Source organism: Protopterus annectens, chromosome 9.part0 (assembly GCF_019279795.1).
Source record: "Protopterus annectens isolate FY-2018-M chromosome 9.part0, PAN1.0, whole genome shotgun sequence".
NCBI lineage: Eukaryota > Metazoa > Chordata > Ceratodontiformes > Protopteridae > Protopterus > Protopterus annectens.
Genome location: NC_056743.1, coordinates 1,814,229,776 through 1,814,246,467, shown reverse-complemented (window position 1 = coordinate 1,814,246,467; position 16,692 = coordinate 1,814,229,776). Strand labels below are relative to the sequence as shown.

The 16,692-nt window shown below is 41.2% G+C and overlaps 1 protein-coding gene across 1 annotated transcript in view; it reads left to right on the top strand.

Moving 5' to 3' along the window:
• RDH8 (retinol dehydrogenase 8) overlaps window positions 1–16,692 on the top strand; it is a 322,412-nt gene that overhangs the window by 302,065 nt on the left and 3,655 nt on the right. The gene's annotated exons all lie outside the window — the stretch shown is intronic.

The window sequence follows — 16,692 nt, the reverse complement described above, 5'->3', positions numbered from 1 at the left end:
ATAACTCAGACATCACCTAGGGTGACATTTCATCAGTAGGTATAACATTACAGCACATAATACCATGAAAAGCTTGTAAAATAGCATAGGAAGTACAGCAAAAAAGCACAGTTATCTCCCCAACAGCATGTAATCTTACTGCATCCTGGGGCTGTACTCTCAGATTTCAAATAAATATGAATATAAATTTATAATTTAATTATTTCTGTTAAATATGTCTAATGCTGCCTTACTTATTGTTATTCTGGCTTGTTTCACTTTCTGCAATCATCCAGTTATCCTCCAAAGGAAGATAATATTTGTAGCAAGAGTCTATTCCAGAAGTGGGGAATGCACCTGTAATGAATCTATCTCAACACAATGTTTAATTTATTTGCTGATGAAAATTTAGATCCCTAGTTCTGGTATTTGTGGAACTATCTGATTTGTGATGATACAAGAGATCCAAGACCACTGGGGGTTCCTAATGATATGGAAGGCAGTGCACAGATCTTCCCTCAGAAGTCTATAAGATGCTGAAATATCTTATAAAAAATATATGCGATTGCGCATCCAGTCTTTTTTGGTGGCTTAAAGTTTTTAAACCAGTGATCATCTTAGTTACGAGCCACTGACATCTTTCTAGTTGTTTGAGATGTTTACTAATGTACATCCCAAAGGGGGCATCATATTCAATAACTGGCTTAATTAATGTTGAATATAAGGGGATGATGACCTCTAGATCTGGATGATATTCCTTTGGCAATCAAGCACTGTTAAGTAACAGGGCTTTCTGATGACTGTCACTGCATGATAACCAAAGGAGAAGGAACAATTAACCGAAGTTCCAAGCCCTTTAACAACATTCTCATTTTGGAGTTGGGTGCTGTCTATATTATATGTTTGTGGAAGGGTTGCTTACCAAATGTGATAATATTGTACTTTTTAGCATTTAATTTGAGTCCATTTTAATACCCCAGGTATATACAAGTGTAAGTTTTCTTAAGGACGTGGACATTGAGGGAGGACTTGACAATGACTCCCAAGTTCCACTCATCTACAAACTAGATCAGCCGGAAAACACTGCCAGACACATAATTTATAGGCAAGTAAGGAACAGAAGTAGACTACAGCCTTTCTTATAGGTTCATAGGTTGGTACTAGGCTATCAGCCCTAGGGCCTATACAAGCCTAGCCATAACAATTCCCTGGTTATTTCTTCCCACACTATTTACTTCCCTGGACCCCTGTCTAGCAAGGCGACTGACATGATCCCCGGGGTGAATTTCCTTTTTCCCTTCCAATCATCATCCGTATCACACATGCAACATATGTGCACCTCTGGATGATTCGGAATCATCAATCCACCTATCACATGCCCTTCAGATGTAGGAAGAAACCAGTGTACTCATGTAACTACAGGGAGGATATGCAGATACCAAACAAAAGGCACCCCAGCCAAAAACTGAATTGGAGCATTTTCTGTTGTAAGGTGACAACGCTACTCTGGCAACAATCTGCTAATCTGGCAGTTAGTCTTCTTTCGGCTTTTCCTGGTTAGGGGTCGCCACAGCAGAACTCCGGTCCCCTAATGATCTCGGCTGGAGCGCCTTCTGTGTGGAGTCTGCATGTCCTCCCCGCGGTCGAGTGATGCTTAAAGACATACAGGTAGGTGTGTGCATGAATGGGTGTGCCTTCTTTGAAGGTTGGGCATCGGGCTGGCAACTCGGCACCGTAAAAATCCACCTCCCATCATTAGCGGACTGGAGTTCCGCTGTGGCGACCCCTAACCGGGAAAAGCCAAAAGAAGACCAACTGCCAAATTAGCAGATTGCTACCAGAGTAGCATCGTCACCTTACAAAAGAAAATGCTAAGGCTGTGTGCTGTAGTTGCTGTGGTGCAGGGTTTGATTCTCTCTCACTGTGTGACTTTGAGCAAGTCTTTAACTAGATGTGGCCCGAGCGGTTAACAAATTGGTATTATTATTACTCACAACTACACTATGATCTCTGTTGATCACTGACAGACATGGAGTATTTTCCACTATGCATTTTATATTTATAATACTTGGTAAAAAGGTCATAGCTGAGAAAATTCCTTGTAGTCCAGTCCATCTACCTGTTGACTTAAATAAACAAATAATAATCATGACTGACAAAAGGAGTTTATGTTGTATGGTCCACTTACCCGTCAAACAAATGCAGCAGAAAAACTTAGATAAGATAGGGTGATATAAAATAGTAGGATGCTTAGGTGGTAAAAGATCATACATGTATATTCTAAGCATTACTTCCATATCAAATTCCTGACTTAAACCTGATAGTCATTCTTTACCAGGGCTCCCTGAAGTATTCCTGCACCAAAGAAGTAACAAGGTAACAATGTGAGTGAACAGTAGAACATGGCTTTTAAATAAAAAGAAGTAATTGTTATAAATACATCTAACATTTCATGATCTCCCAAACAGATACTAAGTAAAATCAGTATAGGCAACCATAAGACTCTTTGTAGGCTTAGTATAGATCTTACCACCACCACCAACAGGATTCCTGACTGTCATCTTAATATCCAAGACATTTGACCCTAAAGGAAGTCAATCAATTGTTTTTTTTTTTTCTGCAGTTATTCTACTTTGCCTATGCCATGAAACATAAAAAACAGATCATTTACCCACTTAAATGTTTAAAAAATAAAATAAGTAAACTGAAGAATGCAATTAATGATCTTGGACTTTCCTAAATACTCAAAGACAGCTGATGAACAAACTATCTGGACAGGAAAAAAATTACTTACTACTGGACATACCTTTAACTGTGCAGATTTTTGCGTCCTGTTTTTGTTCTGTTCCTCATAAAAATTGTGATTTTTCTGGATTTTTGTGGCAATTCAGTGAGGAATGAATTCACTAAATAATGACAGTCATTTGAGTTTCAGACTTCATGTCCTTCAGAAATTGTATGGTAACAGGAGATCAAGATGGATGCCATCCTATAGACACTGCTTTCCCTCAGCTCTGCCATACACTGCAAAAACATCAACTTTTTTGGCTTGAGAGTACTTCTCTTAGATAAAACAATTCCAGTACCTTGCAGATTATAACTCATTTCTATGGATTATTTTAACAAAAATAACTTTTGACATCTAATTTAAGAAAGATTACCGTGGATTTCTCTAGGTCCCCTCTCCATGTGCTTTCCATCTGGTCTGCCGCTGCTGCTTGGCCTTTGTTTTTCTAAAGCATCAAAAGATGTCATCTGAACTTGACCATATGGATATACAAACTAGCAAAACTAAATTTTCTACAATAGCTTCTCCTGAGAAGGGGGCAGCCGCAGTGGTGCAGCGGTTAGTGTTGTTGTCTCACAGAAAGAGCTTTTCCAGTTTGGTCCTCAGCTGGGGTGCCTTCTGTGCGGAGTCTGCATGTCCTCCCTGTGGTCGCATGGGTTTCCTCCGGGCACTCCGGTTTCCTCCCACATCCCAAAGACATGCTGCAGGTGGATTGGACACTCTAAATTGGGCCTAGGTGTGTGTGTGTGTGTGTGTGTGTGTGTGTGTGTGTGTGTGTGTGTGTGTGTGTGTGTGTGTGTGTGTGTGTGTGTGTGTGTATGCCTTCTGTGGAAGGTTGGGTGCCAGGCTGGCAACTCGATACCGTAAAACTCCACTGCCAATCATGAGTGGACAAGGTGATCCGCTGTGGCGACCCCTAACCAGGAAAAGCCGAAAGAAGAAGAAGAAGCTTCTCCTGAGAAGGATGCTCAGACTAAGAGACCCAGAACAGGGAAACTACAGAAACCCACTAAAGCATTTGGGAAAAGCAAACAAGAAAATACAAATCTGGAAGACTTAAAAATAGCTCTCCATCCTATTCAAATGGCTATACAAGACTTCTCTGTGCAACTAAAGACTTCTGGAGACTCCATTAACCAATGAAGTTAAAATTGAACAGATGCAAAAAGAAGCCAGCTCCAATGCTAAAGTTATGCAGGAAATGCAACAGAAAGTACTGGATCTAGAGGCTTGATCTAGACGTAATATTATCATAAGAGTCATAGCGGAACGGATTGATCACAGCAAACTTCCAGAGACTATCATGTCAATATTTGGTTTATTCTTGGAAAACTCAGTAGACACTGCTCACATAATTATTGAAAGGGCTCACAGAGCTCTTAGACCATCCTTGAATTCTGACAAGCCGAGACTAGTGTATGCCAAGTTGCTAAACTATCAACATGTTTTGAAAATACTGACAGCTACCAAAAACAAGAAACATATAACTTGGAATGGGTATAAAATCTCTCTCTCCCACGACCTCCCATCCCAAAAAAACTGGAAAGATAAAAACTTGCCCACTTCTGTGCATATCTTATCAAAAAACAGATCAATTTTTAAATGAGGGTAGCCTAATGGTTAAAGTGTTTGTCTTATAAACACAAGGTACAGGGTTTGAATCTCACAGGGGATAATTGGCTAGGCTTGCAAGGGCAGTTAGCCTAGTACTAATCTATAAACTATCCCAATACACTGTCTTTCCAACATCATGGCACCAAGTACTCTGTCAGCAACACTAAAGAAGCTACAGCAATCTTCACAAACATTTTTAAAGAATCACCTGAAATGGATACAGTCGAGCGTTGAACAACTCAGAATAGAATCTATTTTAATTTGTTCTACTGAACACAATTTTTATTGACTGGGGAAAGTCCGACTAGGTTCCACTGGGAAAGTCCTTTCAGCGGAGGCTCGGGAGAAATGCTCCAGAAGCGCTGTTCTTTAGATGGTAGGAAACCGAGGACCCGGACCCGAGAGACCCCAATCTAGGAAGGGAGAACATGCAACATCACACAGAGGCACCCCAGAATCGAAATCGAGAACTCGTTGTGGTGGTGGTGACAGCATTAACCGCTGCACCACTGCGCCGCCCCAACAACAATGTTGATATAGAATAAAAATACAGCTTTTTACCTAAGTGTCGCAATTTAATCATTTACCTTCTCTTTAGTCTTGATTTTGCCAGCTGAAAAATGAGAATCCAATTGGGCCTGCACTCTCTGTATTGCTTTTGGTCCCCAACGATGCCTACCAGCATAGGGAGGACCTACAACCTATGAACTTCACCCTGCCCTTTGACTCCTTTATCTCAGAAGTCCTGCAGCTCTTAAAGGTACAGTGAACTAAAATCACTCCTGGAAATTCCACCCTTCATTACCATTAGCTACAAAACGTTGGATGTTATGTAGTCCTATCTCGCCGTAATTCTTGCTGGATGGGTTCAGGGCTGATATTTGGTTCTGACTCGGCTGATACTAAAGCTCGAGAGCTTTTACTGGCTCGAGGCTAACCCCTATCCCATGCTGCCTCATGGCAATTCCCCGGATCTCGTTTGCCACAAAAGCTTCAAGGTTGTGTCTTACTGGCTCGTTGGCTAAGTAACAGATTTATTATCTAAATCTAGTCCTTTCTCAACTTTTCTTATTTTATTACAGTCTTTATTACTGTTATCTCTCTGTGTGACTGTTCTGAGAGTTTCTGACTCCTATTTTCCCCTTAGGATTGTACAACCCATTTAAATTAAATTAGAGGGCCATAGTGCCCATTTAAGTTAGAGGGCCTTTCCTCCCTGAGTGTGTGTCTTACATAAACAAAAGAAAAAAAAGTTTATATATACAATAGACTTTTTTCTATCTGTCACTATCTTATTGTTACCTTTGTAGTTAGTAGTTAATTATTGTTGTTGCCTTCTCTAGCTAGACTATAGTTTTTCAGTCAGAATGTCTAAAGAAAAGGATAGAGAGCATAAGGACCATTGCCCTTCGGGGTTTAAAAAGTGTGATAGATGCTCACAAAAAATGTCTTTGACAGACAGTCACATCAGTTGCGTGTACTGTTTGGGTGAAGCTAATTTGCAAGAGCCCTGTTACCATTTGCCATGTGTTTAGTACCAGGGTATTGAATGAGAGAAAATGAAAACTTATTGATAGGGGTCTTATGACCAGTTCCTTCCAGGAACAGCTAGAACTTGGTCAGGCAGCCCCTAAGTTTTCTAAACAAAAATCTTTGGCCCGAGTTTTGGAGCCATCCAAAAAGACCAAAGCGTCGGAGCCAAGGAGTTCTGGCTCTGATTTAGCTTCTTCCATATTGGTACCGTCTGTGTCCTTGGTGCTGAGGCAACCTTCAGTACCGAGACATTTACATGATATTGATCCTGTGTCACCTACGTTGAGATCTTCTATTTTGGAGAGGAGATCATCTCCTTCTGTCTCCACCAGATCCTCCAGGACACTTTCAGATGAGGACATTGAACGGGTGGTGAAGAGGTTGCTTTCAGATCCAGCGCTGGCAAATAAATTGGCCCCTCCAGATCCAAAGGTCTCGGAGCCGACCCCTTTACGAACCACTGCTCCTCCTCTGACTGTTTCACTCTTGGAGTCAATTACTTCAGGTTTTTCCATCTTGGATCCGTCAGTTCCGGGGATCCTCCCTGCTTCCTTGAAACCAATTACTCTATCCTCAGTGGCTCAGACTGCAGCCAAGGGATCTGGGAGCCGACTCTCTCGAGTCGACTCCGAGTGGGATAGTCACCCTGGGTTTTCTTCGGAACAGACCCTCCCTCTCGGTGCCTTGGCAAGACTCAGCTCGGCTCCCACATCTGCTTTGGAGCCGTTCCCCCTTGCTCGGAGCTGACCATCCGTCTCCTCGGAATGGCGATCTTCTTCAGAGCGGGGGGGAAGGCTTTCGAAGCAATAGAGAAGGCTTTATCTTCTGCAAAAGCCATACCTTTGGAACCTGTGTCCCACCAGCAGCAGGCAGCAACCTCTTCCCCCTGCCACCCCCACAGCGTAGGGAACCAGAGACCCAAGCAGCCCCCATTGGAGGTGCCCCATCTTCCCAGACCTCCCCAGATTATCCCACTGGAGAGCTCCCTCAGAAGAGGCTGTGTAAGAGGAAGTGTGTTGACTCACCTGAGTCTGTCACGTCTGACACTGATTTGGAGGAATCAGAAGGGTCCCCTAGATTCCTCTCTGAGGATGTCTCCTTTTCTGACATCCCAGAAATCCTTACACAGAGGGGTGACTGGAAGCCCTCTAACCCTACTGAGGACAAATCAGTGTATCTTGAGGCCTTTGGTTTCCAACCTTCCACCTCCTGGGTGACACCGCCTTATGAACAACTCTTAGGGGTCATATCGTGGAAAGCCTGGGCATCCCCAGATTTAGTGGAGCCTGTCCCAAGTAGGCCAAATAAATTTATGACAGCACCTGAAGATAAAGTTTTTCTTACCAAAGGATTTCCCGTTGATGCTATGGTGGTAGAAGCAGCCACCAAGAAGGAGTTATCCGAAACATCTTCTAATATCCATCCTCCTAACAAGGAGTCTAGGACGATGGAGAGGTATGGGAAGTGTACCTTCTCTTCAGTGGCATTTACTCTAAGCTTGCTAAATTACCTTACACATTTTACTCGTCTTCAGAGGGATCTCCTGAAGGAGTTGGGAGATTCCCTCCAGGGTTCAGTAGCTCCAGGATCCATGGATAAGGTTTCTGTGCAGCTCTCCACCCTTACATCAGTAGCTAACTCCTCCATCAGGCTGATATTGTATGCAGCAGATGGAGAAAGTAGGGCAGCCACAGCAGGAATATCCCTCAGGAGACATTCTTGGATGCATCTTTTTAATTTCACGGAATCCTTTAAGTCTTCCTTCACTAACATACCCTTTGATGGTTCATCTCTTTTTGGACCCCAGGTGAAAGAGATTTTGACCAGGTGCGAGCAGGAAGGGAAAACCTTATCTGCCGGAGTCTGTTTCTCCCTCCCGTCCAGACCCTATCCTAAGGGTAATAAGGGAGGGAAAATGTGGTTCTGCAAATCCCAAAAAGGTTACCCTCAGGCACAAGGTCAACCATCTCCTAGAGGCAGAGGGAGAGGATATAATGGAAGACACTGCCCTTGAGACAGAGAAGATCCACAACATCAGGGAGATAGAGAAACCTTCTCTGATCACCCCTTCCATCACCCCGAGGGGTTGCCAGACTGTCCATCTCTGGAGGCAGTTGGGGTCATCTATCACTGTATCCAAGCGCCTGGCTAAACATCTTGCAAGATCATTGGGTACTCACCATAATATCCAGAGGTTATCTAATTCCCTTTGTTTCCGAACCCCCAACAAACCAGTCTCTACCAGACGTGCCACCCATTCAACTAGACCGTGCAACATCAGAGGTCATCTCATTGCTGCAAAAAAGAGTCATCCAAGAAGTCCCCACAGAGCAAATAAAATCCAGAACTTACTCTCGATTCTTTTTAGTTCCAAAAAAGACAGGGGACTGGAGATCAGTTCTACATCTCAGCAGACTCAACAAGTCTGTAAAGAAATCAAAGTTCCGAATGATCACTCTGCAGTCAATATTCCCTTTTATTGGGAAAGACAATTGGATGTGATCAACAGATATTCAGGACGCATACTACCACATCAAAATGGACAGGAGCTCCAGGAAACACTTACCCTTCTGGCTGGGAGCCAGTCATTTTCAGTTCTGAACAATGCCCTTTGGTCTCACTACAGCCCCCAGAATTTTCACCAAATGCATGGCAGTGATAACGGTTCACCTGAGACATCAAGGATTCCAGGTGTTTCCATGCATAGACGACTGGTTCCTCACTGCTACCACCAAGCATCAACTCATCAGAACCAGGGACGAGACTCTATCCTTGTGCGTCAGTTTAGGAATCACAGTCAACCTAAAAAAATCAGCCTTATCTCCTTTGCAGCACATTGTATTCTTAGGCTCAGAAAAAGACACAACCAACATGTCAGCAAGACTAACACCAGAAAGAATAGAGTCTCTCCGCAATCAAGTCAGATCCTTGCTAAACAGTCAAAACGTTCAAGCCAGGGTAGTCCTTCAAGTCCTAGTGACTATGCCCTCCTCCATCCTATTAGTTCCTCTAGCCCATCTACACATGAGAATGCTTCAGTGGCTGCTATTTACCCAATGGTTGATGCAAGACATTCCATTGTCTCATCAGATTTTCATAACAAACACCTGCAAGAAGGATCTGACATGGTGGTTGCACACAAAACAACTTCTCTTAGGTTGTTCATTTGTTCCTTCCCAAGAGAAAGCGGTTTTGACCACAGACACTTCCCAGATAGGATGGGGGGGCATTATCTGGGAGTGACAGTCCAAGGTACTTGGCAGAACCATGAGAACCACTTGCACATCAATGTTATGGAGATGACAGCTGTGCTATATGCGTTGCAAGAACTTCACAGCTCCCTTCCCACCGGGACAATTGCGATCCAGTCAAACATGTCTGTAGTGTGGCACAAACAAGCAAGGGGGAACCAAATCTTACCCGCTTTGCAGAGAGGCCTTAAGAGTTTGGAAATGGGTGATGGACACTCAACGTTTTCTGGTAGCAACGCACATCCCGGGGAAATCCAATGTGATAGCAGACAAACTCAGCCAAGAAATTCTGATGCCTCACGAGTGGTACCTGGATGCAGAAATTGCAAAAGAGATCTTTCACAGATGGGGCTAGCTTTGCTATGACCTATTCACCACTCACTTGAACACCAAATGCAGCAACTACTTTGCCCTAATTCCCCATCTGGGATGTCACCAAAGGATGCTTTAGTCCATGATTGGCCCCCGGGACTTTTTTTATGCCTTCCCACCTTTACCTCTCATCCCAAAGGTAATACAGAAAGTGAAGCAGTTGAGGAGTACCCTGATCCTCATTGCTCCTTACTGGCCACAACAAGTATGGTTTCCCTTCCTGTGGCCCTACCTTTTGGAGGAACCGTGGATTCTGGAACCATCTCCAGACCTCCTGATTCATCAGTCGGGGCAGTTCCATCCACACCCTCAAATTGACAGCATGGCTGCTCCAGTTCCACAAATAGCCAGGTGCATCCCCCTCTCCCCTTCAGTCAAACGCATTCTGATCTCATCCCATAAGCCTTCCACTCAGAAGTTATACTTCAGCAAATCGAAAAGGTTTTCTATTTGGGCTGCAAACCAAGGCTTAGATCCCTATACAGCTCCTATATAATCTATTTTATCCTTCCTTGCATCAATTTTTCATGAAGGAGCTGCAGCCGCTATGGTCAGAGTTCATTTAGCTGCCTGCCATTTCTAATTTCCATTTTGGCTTCATGGGAAATCCCACCATGTCACACTCCTTGTGCAAAACCTTTTTGAAGGGAGTTCTCCTTCTCAGGCCTCTGATCAAACAACCATCAGAACCCTGGGACTTAAACTTAATTCTCACATCATTAATGTCTGCACCCTTGGAGCCCTCCTTTTCATCAGATCTGAAAGTGTTATCTTGGAAAACACTATTCTTAGTAGCCATAACTTCTGCTAGGAGAGGCTCAGAACTGCAAGCCCTTACTATTTGACCTCCTTACATTATTTTCCACAAGGAGAGAGTCTCACTCAGGACAAACCCCTCCCTTCTTCCCAAGGTATGCTCAGAGCATAATCTGAACACTACTATTGGGATACCAGTGTTTTTTTCCGAACCACTCTAATAAATCGGAGTACAGACTACACCAAATAGACATTCACAGAATTCTCAGATTTTACTTACACAAGACTAAAGAATTCAGAAAATCACATCAATTATTTGTTTCCCTTTCTGACAAAAATAAGGGTTTGCCTGTTTCCAAGGTTACTCTTTCAAAATGGCTTTCAGATTGCATTTCCTTTGCTTATCAAACTGCTGGCAAACAATTACCTAACAAAGTAAAAGGCAATTCTACTAGGGCAGTATCTACTTCATGTGCCTTTAGATCTAGGCTCCCAATTGATACTATTTGTGCAGCAGCTACTTGGGCAAGACCACATACTTTTGTCACTCATTACCAATTGGATTTGGCCTCCCAGGACAGGTCATCCTTTGGGTCCACTGTGCTGAAGAGTCTCTTCGCTTGAGCCACCCGGGATAAAGGTGCTAGGGATGCTGTCCCATCCAGCAAGAATTACAGTGAGATAGGACTATATAACATAAAGAAGTTATGTACTTACCATAACGTTCCATGTTTGTAGTCCATCTCTCCTACATTCTTGCGTCCCTCCCTCCTACCCCCTTCCTGTTTCTGGGGGATCTGGTGGACTATACTGGTGCTGTCTGACCTGGTTATAGTTGTTGTCCACCTGGCATAGATAATATTACATAATCTGTCTGTATGTATACAGTTTCTGATAATTTCATAACAGTTAGGTACTTATTGCTTTCTTGCAAACAAGATCTGAGGAATTGCCGTGAGGCAGCATGGGATAGGGGTTAGCCTCGAGCCAGTAAAAGCTCTCAAGCTTTAGTATCGGCTGATCCAGCAAGAATGTAGGCGAGATGGAGTACAAACATGGAATGTTATGGTAAGTACATAACTTCTTTATTGCTGCCTTCTCTTGCTCAGTTTGTTGCTCCCATTACATTTGGACAGTTAATCCAGCCGTAAAACCAGGAGTAAGTACTTTTAGCCTCCTAGTGCATCTTTTTTCCGGCATGATTGCTCCATCTTCTCATGCCCTGACAACATGGAAAATGCTGTTAAACATTTAACTTCTTACATTTCCTTTGTATGTGTCCTGGACTGTTGCAAATTAACCTTATTTACTATTACTGAGGAGGCACTGTCTTCGAACTTACCATTGTGGCTCCAATTTGTTTGTTGCGTTCAATGTTACTGAAAAGTCAATAAATGAATGACTAGTACTTGGTAATTGCAGATTTGCCAAGGGCAGCCTACAATTTTACTCAGTGCTTGTAGTGGAGCCTCTTGCCAGTTGTTATTGTGGCTGTTAGTCACTGCATTTAAGAGTTAGCTTTGGTATATACATTATTTTATTGCCAGCTGATTACTAAGTGAACAATCAAAATGTTTGTCAACAAAGTGTCCTATTTTGATCTTTACTTTTTACTACTTATCAGGACTTACTTGTAAATAATGTATATATATATATATATTTTAACAGAAGATACTTAGCGTCAATATAACTTTTGTGATTTGCAAGATTCAGTGCTTCTCCTATGTTAGCTTAATTGTTTTATACACGGACATGTAACAGAATAGTACACCTAAAATTTTCTGATCACCTATTTACCTTTTTTAGCCTCATTTCTAGTTACTTGATTCAAGTTAAAGTTGTGATTTTATTGTGTCTACTGACTCTGGGATTGGCTTTCAGACACATAATATATAGGGGTGATCTATGGAGCTCACTATTAGTGATAATTGCCAGACTGAACAAGCTCTTTGTTTGCATAGCCTCCCCTAGTATGACACCTGATGCCAGTTTGAGTATTATACTATATACTATATAAATTAAAGCAGCATTTATATATTTTTTAATGTTTAGTTATAATCGCCTATCTCATACTAATCACCTATTGTGATGTGTCAAATCATGCTGACTTGGTGATCCCCTCAAAAAACACATACCTTACAAAGGGATCTAGACATTCCTCCGCAATAACAGTTGTTAGATGTCCTGTCATATATTTTTTAATCCCATAAAGTTACTCTTTTGCATTTTAATGCTCTAGTGAGCTCTGGGACTAGCGAGGAGTTTGTTAGGAATAGTTATGCTATTTGTGCTCTTTAGGTTTGTTTTTTTAACTTTGGAATCTAATAGCTCCACTAATACTGAATTTATTGAAACAGTACTGCATCATGTTTCACATAATATATTTTTCCTTAATGTCCTAATATTTAATTTCCCATGCTCTTCCAGGCTAAGTAGTTTGTGGTTAGGCACAGGGTCACTGCAGGAAGAGCTTAGTACCTTTGCCCACTCAATGAGATTTGTTATACTCTTTTTTTCTTTCTTTCTTTGTTGCCTCATCTTCCCCTGTTTTACGATACAATGAAGACCTCTTGGGATGTGGTTAATAGAGTCATGGAACATTAAAGGGCTGCAATCAGAAAAGAAAAGGAAACTTTTTCTTCACCTGGTCTTTAAATCTAAACCAAGTATTTTCATACAAGAAACCCATATGTCTATCTATCAATGGAACCCTGTTCAGGGGAGAAAATGGATTAAATCTATCATAGCCTCTGGTAAAAAAGATCTAATAGTGCTGGGGTGGCTATTATTATTAAAGAAACTTTCCATGAAGATATTAAGCAATATGGTTCAGAACCCGAGGGTAGATGGTGCTATATAACGACCAAATGTTCTTACTTGGCCAAACCTATTTTGTTGCTCAATGTTTATGCCCCATGTGTTAATTAACAAAATCTCATTATGTCCATTTACAAAATCCTCTCCTCCTTCCCTAATCATTATTATATATTAGGTGGAGACTGGAACTCCAAGTAGGGCCCCATAACAGACAGAACTAACACCAAAGCAAAATATAATAAACATGCATCCTTAACCATTTTGGAACTCAGAAGTGATTTCAATTTATTTGACCCATACATTTACCTGCCCAATAATTCCTCCAATAACAAATTTACTTTTTACTCTCATTGCCATAAAAGCTGGTCTATACTGGATTTTTTTCCTAATCTCCAGTGTTGTTTTGAATTTTAATAATGTGTTTCACAGTGATCCCAGGTTTCTTTCAGACCACTCGAAAATCACCCTTAACATTGATTGGTCCACCAAATGTTTTAATAGTAATAGAGGCTACCTTTGGTCATTAAATCCAAACCTTCTAAAGAAAAAGGATCTAATACAAGAAACAAACTCCCTCCTGGAACACTTCCTTAACTCACTTAATTCCAACCTACTTCCTTTAGATATCTTCTGGGCCTCCACTAAAGCATTAATTAGAGGGTCCATTATAAGTAAAGCCTCTTTTTATAAGCAAAATCTCCTCCTCAAGGAATCCGAAATTAAGGATGAAATTACTAAGCTGGAACTAGACTTACAAATTTTAAACAAGAAACAGAGAAACAAATAACTCATTTACAGGAGAAACTCCATTGCTTACACGCTGAAAACCTATCTTTCCAAGAAATCAAACCACTCGCCAATTACTCTGAATGGGCTCAATTTCCCTCCAAATTCTTGGCAAGACTAATTAATCAAAAGAAACCTTCTCCTTTCATTTCAGAAATAACATACCAAGGTAAAGCCTATTGCAACAACCATGATATAATTAAACTTTTTGAAACCTTATATACTCATTTGGTTCTACCTGACATAGTCGAAACCACACAACACCGACAACCACATCACCGACACCACATATTCGACAGTCCATAAACACGAAACCACACATAACCGACAACGAAATAACCGACGGTACACAAACACGAAACCCCATACACTGCACACACCACAATAACAATTAAAACAAAACACATCCCATTCCACAAACCACACACAACACAAGCACACCAAAATCCTTACAAGCCCACACTAAACCTTACCCTAACCCTAAGGTCCGTCACTATCGCACACTTACCTACCCGCTCCCTAACCCTAACTCACTTAACCCGCGGCTATCGCTCCCTAACCCTAACTCACTTAACCCACCCGTATCGCCCCTAACCTAACTCACTTAACCCAACCTAACTCACTTAACCCCCTAACTCCTAACTCACTTAACCCACCCCTATCGCCTCCCTAACCCTAACTCACTTAACCCACCCCTATCCCCACAGACCGTCAATCTCCACACTTACCTGCCTCGCACCCTAACGTCCGTCACTACCGCATACTCACACAGCCTTTCCCCATGTCGGCATCCTCGGCGTTGGTGTTGTCATCCGTCGTGTCGGTCTTCTGCATTGTCGATGTTCTGCCACTCGCGATTCGCGTCGGTCTTCTTCGATGTCGATCTTCTGGAGCTCCGGATTCCGTTGTCGGTCTTCTGCGCTGTCGACGAAGTCAGGTAGAACCACTCATTTATATAACCCAAGTGATTTCTCATTAAATATGTCTGAACTAGAACTATTACTAAACCAGCTAAACTTTCCCAAACTTAATAAGGAACAACAAGAGTCTTTAGCTTCCCATATCACTCACCAAGAAATCGCAACAATTAATAATCTCAAACCTAATAAATCTCCTGGCCCAGATGGTTTCACCGCTGAATTTTATAAAACCTTTGCTCCTAAATTATCCAAGATCCTCTTACACCTCTTTAATTATATTAACCAATATGGAATAAACAACCACCACTTAAATGCCTCTAAAATGATTTTTACTCCTAAATCAAACTCTGACCTTAAGAATCCTTGGAACTATAGACCTATTTCCCTAATTAACCTGGACATAAAGATTTTCACCTCCTTACTAGCTAACAGAATTAAATTGATTATACCTCATATTATTTCCCCTGAACAATCAGGTTTTATACAGCACAGAAAACTTTTGATAACACTCTTACTCTTAATGCTATGATATCCCTCCCTAATCTCTACCAGTACCCCTATATATTCCCTAGTTATTGATGCATCTAAAGCCTTTGATCAGCTTAGCATTGACTTTTTATTTGCGATTCTTCCCCACTTCAATATACCCCAGACTTTCATACAGTTTAATCAAACCTTTGTATTCCAAAACCCACATCACTTTACAAATAAATAAGATATCCTCTAGGATTGATATAAATATCGGGGCGAGACAGGGATGCCCACTATCCCCCTACCTTTTTAATCTCTATCTTGAACCTTTATTTCTTTTAATTACTCAAAAAACATACCACTGCATTCCTGCTCTCCATGGTACCTACATTCCTCTATCAGCTTATGCTGATGATTTAAACCTCTACTACTCTCTTCCTAACTCAGACCTTCAGAAAATTCTACTCTGTATTGATTCCTTCTCAAAACTCTCTAATTATAAATTAAATCCCTCTAAATCATTAATCTTTCTGATCAACTCCTACTGTCAACTTCCTATAGATGCAACATCTTTGGAATTTAGTATTAACCAATCCATACAATATTTAGGAGTCTCATTTCACCAAGATGCCTCTCATTGCTATCATAACAATATGACAAGCCTATGGTGGAATATCAAGAATGACCTAAATAGATGGTCTAAACCAAACTTACATTCCTAGCTAAGGTAGCCACAATTAAAATGGATATCCTACCTAGATTCTTATACATCTTTAATGCCTCCAATTTAGTAATTTATCAAGTCTTTACATTCCTGTATTTCCAACTTTCTATGGTCTACCAAATCCATTAGGAGTAGCTACAGAAAGCTCTCTTACCCTAAAGAAAAAGGAGGCCTCTGCCTACCAGATTTCAAATTATACTATGATATTAATTGTAGCAGGATTTTAGCCATATCTGATTTTTTTGCCTAAGTCCTCAAGTTGGTCTCCAGTTTGGATTAAACTATTTCACAACTATGTTAGATCATTTAACTTCAGTCCTAAAGCTATTCCTTTCTTAAATAGGGAAAATCTGAATAGGATTAACATACATATATCCTTAAAACATAAAATAATTAGCTTGCAAAAAATCTTTAAATACCTAAACATATTTCCCACTTTAAATTCCCTACAACCAATTCACCTTAACTCTAATCTCAAACTAAGTATGAAAATGTTTAACGTAGACCAGTACCCTCGTCTAAAGGATAAATCTATCTCGGATTTCTTTCCTACTAGGCATGACCCTAGTACGGTTACAGGAATTCAAATGAATCTCCCCAAAAAATATACAATCATCATAAGACAAGTAAAGGAACTGTCAGTCTTTCTTAGAGGAACCTTCCTAAACTACAGGTGATATT